Consider the following 18,170-nt stretch of genomic DNA (forward strand, 5'->3'; position numbering starts at 1 on the left):
GCCCCACCCTAACCCACCTCCCATTACCAAACAATAGCCCCACCCTAACCCACCTCCCATTACCAAACAATAGCCCCACCCTAACCCATCTCCCATTACCAAACAATAGCCCCACCCTAACCCACCTCCTATTACCAATCAATAGACCCAACCTAAAGGCCCAGTCACACACAACGACTTACCAGCGATACCTGAAAACGATGCGACCTGATAGGGATCGCAGGTAAGTCGCTGGGAGGTCGCAGGTGAGATGTCACACAGTCAGATCTTACCAGCGATGCAGGAACAATACAGGTCGCAGTAGAGACCTGTATAACGATCTCAGCAGTCACTGGGACCCTGTCACACAGTGTCAAACACAGCGATGTGTCCTGCCCAGCAGGACATCGCCTTTGAAGAAAATGGCCTGGACCATTCTGCAACGACTAGAGATCTCACAGCAGGGGGCTTGATCGCTGGTAGGTGTCACACATAACAAGATCGCTAACGGGATCACTACTGCGTCACGGAAACCGTGACTCAGCTGCGATCTCGCTAGCGATCTTGTTATGTGTGACGGTACCTTAACCCACTTCACCTCCATTAATCCAATTGCCCTCAGTATCTCCAATTACCACATTTGTATGTTTTTTCCAACACACAAATCTACCCACCAATCATTGTTGAATAAAGCACCAAAAGGCAAACCAAAATTTTACAAATACATACACAAAAAAAGCGGTCAATTACTCAACAAACCAAAAATTGGGTACATATTTATTATTTTTTTTTTTTTTTTTAATTATTTTTGCAAATGATAAATTATAAAAAGGAGCATAAGCTCTTTATTTAACACTTAAAAATAATATAAACGTGGAAAAAAAAAATAAAAAAAAGGAGAGGTAGACAAAATATGGGGACAGTGGGTCGCTGATTTTTCTCACCTAGGCAATCTTTTCCAGTGATTCTCCCAGCTATTTTCTCCTGGTCTCCAGCTTCTGTTTCTTCTGTCAAGGTCTTCAGTGCTTGATTGCAGTTCTCAGTGTCAAAAGGCATTGTTTCCTGTTTTAAATTAGGGCTTTTATATAGCTTTCCAGATAAGGAGCCTTGACAACGTGATTGGTTTCATTCTGGGCATGCTCAGTAGAAAATAGCGGAATCCAGCAGCGGATTCCGTTGTAAAGCACTTTGCAACGGAATCCACTACCATAGGGAGCCATTATAAATTTTAACGGAACCAACGGAATCCGCTGCTCGGCGTCATTTTGACGCAAGCAATTAACGTTACATTCAGCGTTACATTCAGAGTCGCCGTGAATTTGCCAAATCCGTCAGTGAAGGGGACCTCCGGATCTCCAAACAACTAAGTCCCGATTGAAGGCAACAGTCCAACCGTATGAGAGAGACACCGCCACCGCCAAGGCACCAGTTTCTCAGGGCCAGCGCCTGCGGGCAAAGAGGGGCTCCTCCGGCCCATATCCAAGTCGGGAAGCGGGTTACCGGTGGGAACCCATCGCAACCAACAGAAGTACTAGGGGCAGGGAAAGAGACAGTCACCGTTAACTACCGGGGAAAAGCAACAGCAGCCGTCCGTGGGAACCGTCTTTCCAGCCGTGTGTTTTACCGAGAACTGTGTCAACGTCTCAGGCTGAGTGAGTACCACCATGCCGTGCGGCACAGCGCTGCCCCTGCGACCCTGCACCTCACCAGGCCCCGCACCCGGCCTGCCATCCACCCCTACCCCATCACCGGGCCCCGGGACAACCAATCCCCTACCCACGGAGGGGAGGAATAACAACAAAGCTGCTCCATGTCACCGCTCCCGGGATCCCCGTCCAGAGCAGCGGTGGTGTCCACACAATCACCACAACCGTGGGTGGCGTCACGGACAATATCCCCAAAACCCAAACCACCCCTTTTCACTCACGGGCGAGGAGCGCCGCTCGAGTCCCCGGGATCCGGCCCATCGCTCGAGCCACCAAGCAGCAGCGGCCGCAGCAGCAGCGGCAGCCGGACCCGAGCAGTGGGAGAGCGCAGCGTCCCCTCCTCCGCCCGCGACAACTTGGCGTCACGAACAGGATCTTACCGCTCTGCCGTTAATTTGGTATTTACCTTTTATTATTCTCTATAACACTATTTGGGTTATTCTGTTCCAGTGTATTTGGCACCCTTAGTCATTCGCTCTGCCGTCTGGTAGAGGTGCGCCTTGTTACCGCCGGAGGTGTCCGGCCGAAAAATTTCAGAAGCCGCCATCTTTGGCGCGAAAAGTTCCCGCTCGAGCGTCTCCTCGAGTAGTGGAGGCGCGAAGGCCAAAACCCCGCCCCGATAGAGGAGGAGCCGGAAAGAGGCTAAGGGGGACGGAAACAAGATGTCTGCGCCCGACGGAGCTGCTGGAGGAGCGGCGGTCGCAGCCGCAGTGGCACCCGTGGATGGGAATGGGCCTGCCCAGATCCCGGCCGCGCTGGCGGGGGGTGCCGCGGTCCCAGCTCTCGCTCAGGTGATGCCGTTCTCCTTGCCCTATGTGCCCGGAGCTACCTGGCTGCCGCAGTACGACGGGAAGCCTGATGCGTTACAGGTCTTCCGGAAGAAGCTTAGCCCGCTCCTAGATTTGTACCCCATGACTGATAAGCAACGTGCAGCGGTAGTGCTGGGGCAGCTAACCGGCGCAGCTGAGCAGGAGGCGGAGACATGGGCCGAGGGGGACCGGATCTCTGTAGCCACCATCTTTGAGAAACTACAGACTGCCTTTGAGACCCATACCGAAGCCGAGCTGAGGATGCAGTTTTACCAATGTCGGCAATGGCCTGTGGACAGCATTCGGGACTACGCTTTACGTCTGCAAACCGCCCTCCGCACACTGAAGCGGGTGGACACCATCAATGAGGCGGACAGCAACAAAATGTTAGTAGAGCAATTTGTGCAGGGGATGAGGTCCTTCGAGGATCGCAAACAACTCCGGCTGTGGGCCCTAGAACACCCTGATGTGGACTTTGCTGTGTTAAAGGAACGGGCCATCAAAGCTCTGCAACCTCCAGCTTCGGAAGTCTTGGAACCAGCCCCGTGGCCAGTTGAGACGGCCTCCGTCGTGGTGGCCCCTGCCCTACCAGCCTCTCCAGTACATACAGCTCCAAGCAGCACGATGGAAGAACTGGCTGCCCAGGTCCGCCGCATGGATGGAGACCTCGCCAAGATTCTCGCCGCACTCCAACCTCTGACCAGATCCCAGCCTCCAGCAAAGATACAGCTCGCCGACAGCCCTGAGGATGTTCCCTGGATGCAGCGGAGAAGTGCTAACAATTCGCGGAACAGACCTCCAATTTGCTACAGGTGCAGCAAGCCTGGCCATTACTTCCGACAGTGCCCGTTAAATGAGCAACCCCTGGGGCCACGGGCCAATCCTCAGGAGTAGAACCCCGTGGCCCCCCAGACTGGCGGGACCGGTACATCGGGGCCCGGCCCATCATCCCCGTGGCTGTGGATGGCATACCGGTGATGGCTCTCTTGGACACTGGATCACAGGTAACCACCATACCATACACATTGTATCAACGGTATTGGGGAACAGACGAGCTGGCTCCCCCAGATGCTAGTATAACACTGATTGCTGCTGATGGACTCCCATTGACCCAGGTGGGGTATAAACAAGTGGCCATGACTGTGGGGTGAGATGAACTGCAACACCAGGGTATGATTGTGATCATGAATGAACCCAGTGATCATAACCCGAAGATAGTGCTGGGAACCAATGTGATGGAGCACTGTATGAGTGATGTGTTGGCCCTACTGTAGCAGCTGGCCGCCACAGCGGCGGGGAGCCGACAAAGAGCTGTGTAGCGTGAGATCCGAGCCTTGATGTACCACCAACATGTAAACTCGACGGGAGGGGAGATTGGTGGAGTGAGAGTGATGGATGTTGCCCCGTTGACTGTGCCCCCTAGGAGTGAGATGATGATTTGGTGTAGGGCAGCAGTAGGGCCTCAGGGGCGTGACTACCCTGCCATGATAGAGCCCATGCCCTCCGAGCACTGGCCCACAGTAATGGCCGCCCGAGGGGTGGTAGATGTAAAGAAGGGGAGAGTGCCCGTGAGGGTGCTGAACTGTGGGGAGGAAGAAGTCAGGCTTCCCCGGTATGCCACACTTGCCAAGTTGCTCACCTTAGATCCCCACACCATCCATGAAGCAGCTCCTCCAGTTTCACTACCTACTGCCAGCACTCACCCGTCCCAAGGGGAGTTAGACGAGTGGCACCAACAGCTACACGTGGGCACTGACGATACCCCTACACATCACAAAGAAGGGGTATACAGGGTGGTACGGGAGTACGAACAAGTTTTTAGCAAACATCCCCTAGACTTTGGGCAGATTAAAGGGGTCCAACACCACATCCCCACCGGTGAACACCCCCCTATCAAAGAGAGGTACAGGCCTATTCCCCCTGCACACTACCAGTGCACCAAGGACATGTTGAGGAACATGAGGGAGGCAGGGGTTATCAGGGACATCTGTAGTCCCTGGGCCGCCCCGTTGGTGCTGGTTAAGAAGAAGGACGGCACCATGCGGATGTGCGTGGATTACCGGAAGATTAACCAGATAACGCATAAAGATGCCTACCCTCTGCCCCGTATCGAGGAGTCCTTGTCCGCGCTGAGAACCGCAAACTACTTCTCCACCCTTGACCTCACCAGTGGGTACTGGCAGGTGGCCGTGGCGCCCGAAGACCGAGAGAAAACTGCCTTTACCACCCCTATGGGACTCTGTGAATTCAACAGTATGCCGTTCGATGCCGTTCGGGCTGTGCAATGCCCCGGGTACCTTCCAACGGCTGATGGAGTGCTGTTTGGGGCACCTGAATTTTGAGACCGTCCTGTTGTACCTGGATGATGTAATTGGGTATTCACAGACGTATGAAGCCCATCTGGAACACCTAGCCGAGGTGTTTGCGTCCCTTGCCAAGTACGGGATGAAGTTGAAGCCCTCCAAGTGTCATCTGCTGAAACCCAGAGTGCAGTACCTGGGGCATGTAGTGGGAGCAGAAGGTGTCGCCCCCGACCCCGAGAAGGTCACTGCCATCCAAGACTGGCCGAGGCCAACCACAGTGAGGGAAGTAAGGCAGTTTCTGGGTCTGGTAGGGTACTACCGTCGCTTCATCGAGGGATACACGAAGATGGCTGCCCCCATGCAAGACCTCCTCGTGGGACAGACCAAAGGTGGTAGACCCCTCGGAGCCCCACTGGTGTGGGAAGAGATGCATGAGGAATCCTTCCACCAACTGAAAGCGGCCTTGACCGGGGAGGAGATCCTAGCGTATCCTGATAACAGCCACCCGTTCATCCTCTACACCGATGCCAGCAATGTGGGCTTGGGGGCAGTCTTGTCCCAGGTCCAAGATGGGAAGGAAAAAGTGATTGCCTATGCTAGCCGGAGGCTCCGACCGACTGAAAGGAACCCTGAAAATTACAGCTCTTTCAAGCTGGAGATCCTGGCGCTGGTGTGGGCTATCACCGAGCGGTTCCGCCATTACTTGGCCGCGGCAAAATTCACCGCTTTCACGGATAACAATCCGCTGACCCACCTGGACACGGCCAATTTGGGTGCGTTGGAACAGCGGTGGGTGGCCAGGCTAGCCAACTACGACTTCACAATTAAATACAGCGCCGGTCGTGCCAACGTTAATGCTGATGCACTCTCTCGGATGCCCCACTTGTCAGAAGAAGGGTGCGAGGATGATGACCTCGAAGAGATCGAGTTGCCTGCATTTCACCAGCCACCAACTGAGAAGGTCCATGTTCACCAACAACGGGCGAACCTGGACCCGCTACCCAGTCAGGAGTGGCAGGAAGCTCAAAACCAGGCGCCCGCTGTCCGCCTAGTCAAGACCCTAGTGGAGCAAGGCGCTGCCGGAATAGACCCTGCCGCCCCAGCTGAAGCCCAACGCCTGTGGAAAGAACGGACCCGGCTGTATCTACACCAAGGGAAGTTGTACCGTGAGCTGATTAACCCAAAGACTCATGAGAAAATCCGCCAGTTGGTGATTCCCCAAGCTAAGGTGCCCACCATTCTACAAGCGTACCATGATGGTGCCGGACACTTTGGATGGAAGAAATTGGAAATGCTGTTGAGGGAGCGGTTCTATTGGAGCGGGATGCGGGAGTCTGTGGAGGCCTGGTGCCGAGAGTGCGGCCCGTGCACGCTGAGAAGGAAGGACGAGGCCAGCCAGAAGGCACCCCTGCACCCGATCGTTACACATCAACCGCTGGAGCTGGTCGCCCTGGACCATGTGAAGCTCACCCCCAGCCGAAGTGGGTACACTTATGCTCTGACCATAGTGGATCACTATTCAAGGTTCATGGTGGTTGTCCCGGTCAAAGACCTAACCGGCCGTACCGCCGCTAGAGCGTTCCAAGCTTACTTCTGTCGACCACATGGATACCCTGAGAAGGTGCTTACTGACCAAGGCCCAGCCTTTGAAGCGGAGGTGTTCCATGAGTTCTGTCAGCTGTACGGCTGCAAGAAGATCCGGACCACACCTTGCCATGCCCAAACCAACGGCATGTGTGAGAAAATGAACCATTTGGTCCTTGGCCTCCTCAAGACGTTGCCGCTAGAAGAACGGAACCTGTGGCCAGAGAAGCTGCCTGACTTGGTCGATATTTATAACAATATCCCGTCCAGTTCAACGAAGTGCACCCCAGCATATCTGATGAGGGCTCGCCCCGGCCGACTGCCGGTGGACCTGGAAATGGGATTGGAAGCCCCAGAAACACTCCCCTCGACGGCTGAATGCGACACCCGGCGAAGGGTTCAGTACCGACAGATTCAGGAATATGTGGAGAAGAACTTAAGTCGGAGTCGGGAACAACAGGAGCGGCGCTTCAACCAGAAGGCGTCTGCTGGCCCTTTCCAGCCTGGAGATGTAGTGCTGAAGCGGAAGAGGAGAACCCACAAGCTGGATGATCAATGGGAACAAACCCCATACGTCATACAGCCCACAGGATGGGAGGATGGGAAGGCCTACCAGATCAGTCGTGATCAAGGGGGCACTTTGGCCACGGTTTCCCGGGACCATCTGAAAAGGTGCCCACCAGCATTGAGGGCAACGGCTGAAGTTCCGGTTCCTCCACCAGCGGAGAAGGCAAAAGAGGTAATCCACACCGTGATGGGTGACTTCCCAGTGGACTGGCCTACACAGAACGGCGCGGTGATTCTTGCAGTGATACTATTCCCACAACCCGTGGATGAAGAAATGATGGAGGTGGTCAACCGTGAGCCAGAGCCAGTGCCAGTGCCCAGGGATGAACCTGTGCCCAGCTCCCCTATGCCTCCGCCTGCCCCACACGATAACAGGGAAGAGAGACTGATTGTGCCCTCTCCCCCGCTGCCTGTCACCACTGACACTGGACCCCGGAGGTCCACTCGCCCCAACCTAGGTAGACCCCCACTTAGGTACAGGGAAACTACTATTTAGAGGGGGGGGGGTGAACATGTGTGTTGAAAGCACTGTGTGTTTAAACGTTTTGAAAGTTTTGGAAAATGAAAATGAGTGATCAACCGAAGTTCATCTGATTGTCTATTATTGCTGATTGAAACCGGTTGTTGCTTGCACCGTTGTCCCCGTGGGGACCGTTTAAAGCTGCGTAAGGGACTCCTTACGGACAAGCCCGTGAACTTGCAGGGCAACCACAAACTTGTGGGATGTAAATAATAATGTTGTTGCAGCTTCCACCGTTCGCGCCTCCGGAGAGGCAGATTGGAGGGAGGGCCCGCAGTGGAGCAGGCTGGGGCCCAGCCACCACCGGAACCGGTGGCTACCCTCTGGGGGTTCCAGGGGCTCCCCATGGACGTGGGTCCCCTGGAAAGGACAGATCCCGCTCGGGTAACTTGGTGCAGGACTGGGGTCAAGGGGTGCTGCCTGTTTTCTTAGAGGCAGCATCAGGGCCAGGTTACTTGGGTGGGTGAGAGCGGAAGCCGTAACCGTTTAAAACCGTTTGCAACGTTTAAGAAAAGTGCCTCTCGTTGTGGGATGAAGTTAGTATAATTGTATGTGTTACCGTTTTTCTTATCTTTCTACAGAAAAATAAAACCGGTGTTGGACGGGCAGCCCGCGGACGGTCTGCATTTTGCTAAGGGGGAATGTGACGCCCTGGACAAGCCAGGGGTCACAGGTAATGACATCACCACACCCTACACCCCGGTTAGGCACATCAAAGCTAGACCCAAAAATCCTTGTTGCCTTCCTCCAGGGGCTGATGTTCACACCAGGGGGTGGGCCAGGCGGTTGGCCCCGCCCACCGAGGAGATCACAGTCCTGGAGGCGGGAAAACCTGGAGATCAGTTTGAGAGGTGAAAGTGGAAGGAGGAAAGTGACCGCTTAAGAGCCTGAAGTTGGTCCGGGTGTGTGCCCCGGACAGAGACAGCAAGGTTAGCAGACGGCGGTGACCGTCTGCAGGAGTGGCCTATCGGAGGTGCCGTGAGGACCGTGGACGGGTGGTGACCCGGCGGTACCGGACCGGTACACAAGGAGAAGCCAGCACCATTGGCAGGGGCCTTTCGGATCCCGGCAAGGCTTGGAGTCGCCGTGAATTTGCAAAATCCGTCAGTGAAGGGGACCTCCGGGTCTCCAAACAACTAAGTCCCGATTGAAGGCAACAGTCCAACCGTATGAGAGAGACACCGCCACCGTCAAGGCACCAGTTTCTCAGGGCCAGCGCCTGCGAGCAAAGAGGGGCTCCTCCGGCCCATATCCAAGTCGGGGAGCGGGTTACCGGTGGGAACCCATCGCAACCAACAGAAGTACTGGGTGCAGGTAAAGAGACTGTCACCGTTAACTACCGGAGAAAAGCAACAGCAGCCGTCCGTGGGAACCGTCTTTCCAGCCGTGTGTTTTACCGAGAACTGTGTCAACGTCTCAGGCTGAGTGAGTACCACCGTGCCGTGCGGCACAGCGCTGCCCCTGCGACCCTGCACCTCACCAGGCCCCGCACCTGGCCTGCCATCCACCCCTACCCCATCACCGGGCCCCGGGACAACCAACCCCCTACCCACGGAGGGGAGGAATAACAACAAAGCTGTTCCCTGTCACCGCTCCCGGGATCCCCGTCCAGAGCAGCGGTGGTGTCCAGACAATCACCACAACCGTGGGTGGCGTCACGGACAATATCCCCAAAACCCAAACCACCCCTTTTCACTCACGGGCGAGGAGCGCCGCTCGAGTCCCCAGGATCCGGCCCATCGCTCGAGCCACCGAGCAGCAGCGGCCGCAGCAGCGGCAGCCGGACCCGAGCAGTGGGAGAGCGCAGCGTCCCCTCCTCCGCCCGCGACACAAGTGTGAAAGTACCCTAAGTCAGTGGAAGATGAAATGGTCTCTAAAAGGCATAAAGCCAGAGATGACACATTTCTTTTGTATTTTAGGCTAAAAAAATATTTTTTCATCTTTTACATTTTTAAATTAGCAAACAGGAAAATGGGCCAGTGCAAAAGTTGGGCATCCTGGATGATTAGTATCTAGTAGCACCCCCTTCGGCAAGTATCACAGCTTGTAAACACTTTTTGTAGTAATCAAGAGTCTTTAAATTCTTCTTTGAGGGATTGATATACATTCTTCCTTGGAAAAGTCTTCCATCTTGCTGAGATTCCTGAGTCGTCTTGCATGCACTGCTCTTTTGAGGTATAGCCACAGGATTTCAATGATGTTCAGACTAGGGGACTGTGAGGACATGATAAACCTTCAGCTTGCACTGTGATGCCCCTGAATTAGTCAGGGTGTCACAGGGTACTGCACGTCTTTCTTGTCTGGTGCAGGACTCAACCCCCCATGGTTCTGGGATCCTAACCCTTGGTATTGCTCCATCAGCATGCAAATCCTAGTCACATCTTACACCACACCCTGTCAGGCACACTATTGGGTGGTCTAGCTGGAAAAGGGACACTCGCCTAGGGGTCAGGCAGACTGGTGGGAGGGAGAAAGTCAGAGCGAGGAAGTGGAGAGCAAAGCTTAGGAAGAACACTCAGAGAGTGAGGAGCTGGAGGGAGTTGGAGCTCCCTGGGGACTTTTGGCTAGGTCGCAGACAGTGGTCTGTGTTATGATTTGGAACCATGTAAGATCACAATATATCATTGGCAAAAAGGTGACAAGAGCATTAGTAACTAATCTGCCCGCCATCCACTTACTAACCATCAACACTAGAAGTAGCTGAGGGGTGAACTAACATCCTATGCACCGTGAACCCAACTAGAGAACTAGCTATCCTAAAGGAAGGAAGGATGAATAACCCTCTGCCTTAGAAATAGACCACAAAAGGTATAGGAAGCCCCCATATTCAAAGACTACGGTGATATAGAAAAATACAATACACAGATGGATGCTAGGATTAGCAAAGGTGAGGCCCCACTAACTAAATAGGAAAGGATAGGAAAGAGGCTGATGGTGGCCAGAGAAAAACCCTACAAAACCCAAATACCTGATGATACAAAAAGGTCCTCAGATCGCACAATCTGCACTCCGTCCTATATCAGGCGCTCTTGTCAAACCAATGAACAGAAAACAGGAACAATTACAAATTCAAGAAGCAACAAACACATGGACTTATAGGAGCAAAAACTCCAAACATAGCTGCAGGGAGCTTACCAGCTAAGCAACAGAGAGGAAAGATTCCTGCATGCAAATAAACTGACAGTAACCACAATAATTGACAACCCAGATAAGAACAAAACAACTTAAGAAAGAACCAAGCACCTATCTGGGGTAGATGTGGTCTGGAGCAAGATGAAAAGGCTGGTGAACTACAGAGCAAATGATAACCGGCCCAGACAGCCATGAAGCAAAAGCTTAAATAGGCAGAGAGTTAGCAATGGAAATGCCCATTGCTCCAGCACACCTGGTCTTTCTCCAAACCATTCCTGACCACAAGAGGGAGCCTCACAGCAGCAAAAACATAACTGACATTCACAACAGGTCTGAGACCGGAGGAATTGGAGACCCGGTCGCAGGGTGTTGGAGAAAGGTCACAGGCTTAGTTTTGGGGAATGGTCGGCACCGGGGTACCTAGTAACCGAAGCGGTACTGAGCACGGCGGGGTACTGGACCCTAGATCAGGGAGTAGCTTCATGCAACCTGATAATTAACCTGCGGAGGATAGTTTCTTTATGAACTTTCCCCAAGAGCTCAGAGATCGAAGGCATCAACACAACGAGGGGATAGGGATTTCCAGCTTATGTGGCCCACTGAAATCCCAAGTGTCAGCCATCGAGAGCACAGCTTCCCTACTTAACAGTGGTGAGCGGGACCCCGACAGCTTCAAGCATAGGGGTCACTTAGAATATCTAAAATACAGTGCATGGAGGCAAGGCACAGACCATCAGCAATACCAAAGAGAGCAGACTCCCGGACGAGCTCCCCTGAAGTGGCAGTGGCACCCAGAGACTTTGTTTACCTTTGTATCAGAGTCTGCTTTGCTGTTGCATCACTACCAACACTGCCTGAGTGAGTATGCTGTCCTCCCCTGCTTCTAATCGGCGCAACGCTCCCCTACACCTCCATCATCCAGAGTCCCGGGGCTTCCTCTACTCTTGGAGGGAACGTCATCTAGCTGCCCCACTCCATCTCCCCAGGGTACTCCCATCGGCAGCGGCGGTACTCCCCTTACCGCGAACCACAGGTGGCGTCACAAACTCTTATCCCCTGTAAATACCCCCTTTGCATTTGAAGTGGCCGCGAGCCCCCGGGTCCGGGGATCCCCGAGCCACAGCAAACCCCAGATCCGACCGGTTCGACCGCTGCAGGGGTGGAACAGCACCCTTTCAGGTAGTCTATTGTGGATTTTGACATGTGTTTAGGATCATTATCCATTTGTAGAAGCCATCCTCTTTTCAACATCAGCTTTTTTACTGATGGTGTTATGTTTGCATCATGAATTTGTTGAATTTCGTTGAATCCATTCTTCCCTCTACCCGTGAAATGTTCCCTGTGTCATTGACTGCAACACAACCCCAAGCATGATTGATCTACCCAAATGCTTAATGGTTGGAGAGATGTTCTTTTACTGAAATGTTGTGCCCTTTTTTCTCCATGTATACCTTTGATCATTGTGGCAAAATAGTTCTATTTTATCCTCATCGGTCCACAGGACTTATGTCCAAAAGGATTCTGGCTTGTTTAGGTGCTCTTTTACATACTTCTGATGCTGAAGATGCAGGAGAGGCTTTCTTCTGATGACTCTTCCATGAAGGCCATATTTGTGCAGGTGTCTCTGAGCAGGCTACCTGGGGTTTTGATTTGCTTCTCTAGCAATCCTACGAGCAGCTCTCACAGAATTTTTGCTTGGTCTTCCAAATTTTATCTTGACCTCTACTGTTCCTGTTAACTGACATTTCTTAATTAGATTTCAAACTGAGGTAAGGGCAACTTGAGAACGCTTTGCTATCTTCTTACAGCTTTCTTCTGCTTTCTGTTTCATTTTCAGAGTGCTAGGCAGCTGCTTAAAAGATCCCATTGCTGTTGGTTTTTTGCACAAGGTTAGATGAAGCTGGAGTTTTACAAAGCTGTAAAATTTGCATCACCTGGCCTTTAATGATGATAGTGAACAAGCCATAAGCCTAAGGCCGGCGTCACACAGTACGATCTATCGTGCGATCGCATGAGCAATCGTACCCGCCCCCGTTGTTTGTACGTAATGGGCAATTAGTTGCCCGTGGTGCACAAAGTCGTTAAACCCCTGTCACACGCACTTACCTCCCGAACGACGTCGCTGTGGGTGGCAAACATCCTCTTCCTGAAGGGGGAGGGACGTTCGGCGTCACAGCGACGTCACACAGCGGCCGCCAAATAGAAGCGGATGGGCGGAGATGAGCGGGACGTAACATCCCGCCCACCTCCTTCCTTCCTCATTGCCGGCGGCCGCAGGTAAGCTGCAGTTCGTCTTTCCCGGGGTATCACACAGAGTGATGTGTGCTGCCTCGGGAACGATGAACAACCAGCGTGCAGAAGGAGGAACGATTTTATGAAAATGAGCGACGTGTCAACGAGCAACGATAAGGTGAGTATTTTTGCTCGTTAACAGTCGCTCATAGCTGTCACACGCTACGATATGTGAAACGATGCTGGATGTACGTCACTAACGACGTTACCTCGACGACATATCACCCGATATATCATAGCGTGTGACGCCGGCATAACAGGCTAATAAAGGTCTGAAACCTTGGTCAAAGTTATATGAGCACACAAATCTTCGAGAGTGTCCAAATTGGCCCATTTTTCTTTTTGTAATTTTTAAAATGTAAAAGATGAAAAAATATATATATATTTTTTAGCTTAAAATACAAAGGAAATGTGTCATCTTTAACTTTATGCCTTTTATAGATCATTTCATCTTCAACTTGCTTAACTGTTCACAATGTCAGTAAATTTGACCATTTGCATGTCATTTTTGATTTAAAGCACCACTCCAGAGATCAATTAAAAAAAAACAAAAGCTGGATTGGTGCTTTTAATATTTTGACTTATTGGTTCGCTATCATACAGGGGAGTTAATTTGTGTGCGTGCTGATAAGGGGGCTAATTTCTTAGTGTGGAGGTAATAAGGCTGCTGTCCTCTAGCAGAAGCAAGGACAGGGTTCAGAGATGACTGGTGTGGCAGTTGATCCCTCTCAGCAAGAGTTTGGGGAGGGGATCACCAACATAAACATGTATCACACGCTGCGCTTAGCAATATTTATTGCTGACAAATAGAGAGGGGTCAGTATTAGGACCGGACAGCATCCTCAGTGAGCTCGGTTTGCGGATAGTGTGGGTCACAGCTCACCAGCTGAATCACTGACGATCTGTCACACTCACCCCTGCGCTGCTCATTGATGACTGGTAATATAACAGCAAAGCATGCTTAGCGGAGATTGGATGATGGAAAGTCCAACCATCCTGCAGCTCCCATTGACTGCACTGTTTATCATAAAGATCCCTCCTCACAGATCGCTCCTGTTTAAAGTACATTATGCTGCTGGACAACCCCACCCCCCACGAGCTCATGGGTCGATAGTGGCGGCATGGTCTGCCGCTATGGGTGATATGCCAGGCCAACAGTCAATGGGCCCACCGATTGTCAATGGCCCCGGCACTTGCCCGGGTGCGCTGGGTGGTGGTGATGCCTGACCTGCCTACCAACAAAGGGTCTGCAGTGCCCCAGTCACTTATAGGGGTCACAACAGTGTACTCCAAGCAATAAACAATGTTTAGTGGATTTTCATCAAGATTAAGCTGTCTGAAGCACCTTTATAGATTGCGGAATAAGCTTAGTACTTATTGTACCTGTATTTATGAACATTGCAGAGATTCAGTGATTGTCAAACATTCTGTCCTCGTAGTTCTACCTTATACTCTTTATATCATGAGGATCTCAAACATTTTGCAGATGAATGTACCTGGCGAACTTTCAGATGCCTGAGATTGGATGACGGCAGTCTCTGGCAGATGCTTCATTTAGTTTACAGCTCCCGTGGTTCTGATCCTCCTGCCCATTCTCCTCTGCAGCAGTGAGCGCTTCCTTCGCATATGAAGCACCGCAGACTGCATTCAGCTAATGGCCAAAGTCTCAGGTGCTACAATAAAGCTGGCCACGGATGGAAGACATTTTCATACAAGCAATTATGAGCCATTATGGCATGAATTGTTGTGTCTATGTCAACAAAATAGTTGAATGCCATCAGCTGAATGTTATGGATTTATATAGAATATACAATAAAAAATTATATTGTGGTACTGTGTTGATCAGAAAAAGCTATGTAAATCATTAAAAAAAAATGACAAATGTATTGTAAGAGTGACCCGTTTATTGGCTTTATTGCACAGATAATATTTCAGTTTAGCCAATAGAGGTATCACTCCTAGAATACGTATGTCATTTTGGGGCTTAAGCATTTACCGTACATGAATTTATATAGAATGTGATTTAAGGCCTATAGAATATGTGACTTAATAATTGTTTCCATAAAGTCTAAAAGTATTATTATTATTATATTATTATACCACATACAGTACAAACCAAAACTTTGGACACACCTTCTCATTCAAAGAGTTTTCTTTATTTTCATGACTCTAAAAAATTGTAGATTCACATTGAAAGCATCAAAACTATGAATTAAAACATGTGGAATAAAATGCTTTAAAAAGTGTTAAACAACTGAAAATATGTCTTATATTCTGGGTTCTTCAAAGTAGCCACCTTTTGCTTTGATTACTGCTTTGCACACTCTTGGCATTCTCTTGATGAGTTTCCGGAAATGGTCTTCCAACAGTCTTGAAGGAGTTCCCAGAGATGCTTAGCACTTGTTGGCCCTTTTGCCTTCACTCTGCCATCCAGCTCACCCCAAACCATCTCGATTAGGTTCAGGTCTGGTGACTGTGGAGGCCAGGTCATCTGGCGTAGCACCCCATCACTCGTCTTCTTAGTCAAATAGCCCTTACACAGCCTGGTGTGTTTGGGGTCATTGTCCTGTTGTAAAATAAATGATGGTCCAACTAAACGCAAACCAGATGGAATAGCACGCCGCTGCAAGATGCTGTGGTAGGCATGCTGGTTAAGTATGCCTTCAATTTTGACTAAATCCCCAACAGTGTCAGCAGCAAAGCACCCCCACACATCACACCTCCTCCTCCATGCTTCACGGTGGGAACCAGCCATGTCGAGTCCATCCGTTCATCTTTTCTACAAAGACACGGTGGTTGGATCCAAAGATCTCAAATTTGGACTCATCAGACCAAAGCACAGATTTCAAATGGTCTAATGTCCATTCCTTGTGTTCTTTATCCCAAACAAGTCTCTTCTGCTTGTTGCCTGTCCTTAGCAGTGGTTACCTAGCAGCTATTTTACCATGAAGGCCTGCTGCACAAAGTCTCCTCTTAAGAGTTGTTCTAGAGATGAGAAGGTGTGTCCAAACTTTTGGTCTGTATTGTATATTGCGACACCGTACACAGAATGTAGACACTCAGCACCAAGAGATGGTAGTGACAGCTAGTATTTGGCTCACAAGTACATCACTTAACCAAGGTCACACACCAAAAGCAGAGAACAGTATACAGGCCCCTTGATTTCTAACGCCTAATATGATATACATACACTGTCTGTCCTTCAGGTTACCTAAATAACACTAAAGATACACGTGTGTGATGTCACTGCAGCTTACTTGACTAAAACACATTTCTGATGTCACAGTAAGTTACCTGATTGGTCACTCGTGATGTAACAGCAATTACTTGATTAATGTCACTTTTCATGTCATAGCAGTTACCTGAAACCTTTTCAGCTATCCTGCAGAACTTTGTTAAACGAACCTATTTGTGATGTCACAAATCATACACCATCTCATCCCTTAATCTTGCACCAATAATTATGAAGAATGTACAGTATGGAGCACAGTATAGCAGCAATCTAAGCCTGTGAAAGTCATAAGGATGATTAGACTGAAGCCCAGGGGCCCTGTGGGGACTACAGTACCATTATTATTTTTTTTGCTGAGGCACTGTTACCTGTACCCACGTGTTCGAATGGATGAAATCACATTGCACCCCGTTCAGAAGTCAAATGTGTAAACAAATTTATCAAAGCAGACCAATAGTGCCCGTGCGTCAAATTTTGTAACGTCATGTTGCTTTATCCATGTCTAGTCTAGTCATGACCATAATCATATGTGGGTGAATGTACCCCCTGAGCCATTGAGACCAGCCAAAACAGTTATTATTTATAGGGTATTTAGGATATAGGGCTATGTCTAGTGCCTACCGTATCAGGGCTAAAACACACTTCCGCAAAAAAACCATACGTGTCTTACGGCCCATTATTCGCGTCCGTGTTCCGTTTTTTAGGGGTGTTTCTCCGGTACGTATGGCATCCGTGTGATGGCGTATGCGAGCCGTGTGTGCGTGTGGAATGTCCGACATAAAATACGTACATGTGCTGTCCGTGTGCTGTCCGTTTTTAAAGGCCCGCATTTTTACCCAATTAACGATTTTAATCATTCATCATGAGATCCTGGTGTTGTTGTTTGCTTTCAATTGATCTGATAGATTGGAAACAAGTGTATCAGATTTTGTGATGAAAAACGGACACGGATGATACGTGCTGAACGCGGACATACTCCGTGTGCGGTCCGTGCAGGCACGGACCCATAGACTAAAGCAGGTCCGTGCCTGCGTGCTGCCGGCCAAAAACGGACATGTCGTCCGTGTAGAAAAGCGCACACACGTACTTACCACACGGACACACGTTCCGTGTGATTTTACGTGTGTGTGCCATCTACCATTGAATAACATGGGTCTCCGTTTCTCCGTGTCTCCGGTACGTGCAAATACGTACCGCACACGTACGAAAAAAACGGATGTGTGTTGCGGGTCTCAGGGCTAGACTATCAAAAGTAGTCGTGTAAAAGATTTTAGTGCTGTAAAGGTCTTACAATAGAAAATTGAGAACTCCAGGTAGAGTATAATATGACCAATTTACAATTAACCTCAACCCTTATTAAAAATATACGTTTTATTAATATTTGGTTAAAATTCCAAGGACACACAAACACAAAAATACCAGAAGCAGGTAACCCCTATATGGGAGTCGGTAAAGTATATATATATCTCGTGGAAGGGGGGGAGGGGGACAAACCCTAGTAACCCTCAGGGGACTAGATGTCCCTACCTGTCAACGGAGGGTATGACGCCTTGAGTTTCCGGGCGCCCCCGTTCCACGACGGCTTTCCCTCTTTTTCCTTACCCTAAAACCAGGGACAGTGCTCAAATGAAGGTAAATAGGGGGAAGTAAGATTGCCGCTCCCAAAATGTAAGTGGGGTTTGGTACACCAATATGTATTCAAGGCCGGATTACTGGCAATATGATATACAACCATAGGAGGTGATATTTAAGAAAACAAAAAACCTGCAAACATTAGCCCATGTAATAATCCCTTATACCAAAAACATTCCAAAAGGGAGCTATCATGGTCCCTCCACAATCAGACCAAGACCATATGTTTTGCAGAGTTTACAGTACCACACATGAATGGTGCCTTACTGGGATACAATCAGTTCCAAGTAAATATAAAAGACAGTAAAGGGAATATAAGGATAGTTTTACTTCCCTGAAAAAGCAGGTCCTCATCCCTGCCTTGCCTCTACGCGTTTCTCCTTTCCCATTAAAGGTTCCTCAGGAGGCTTGGAG

Source organism: Anomaloglossus baeobatrachus, chromosome 6 (assembly GCF_048569485.1).
Source record: "Anomaloglossus baeobatrachus isolate aAnoBae1 chromosome 6, aAnoBae1.hap1, whole genome shotgun sequence".
In the NCBI taxonomy this organism is placed as follows: domain Eukaryota; kingdom Metazoa; phylum Chordata; class Amphibia; order Anura; family Aromobatidae; genus Anomaloglossus; species Anomaloglossus baeobatrachus.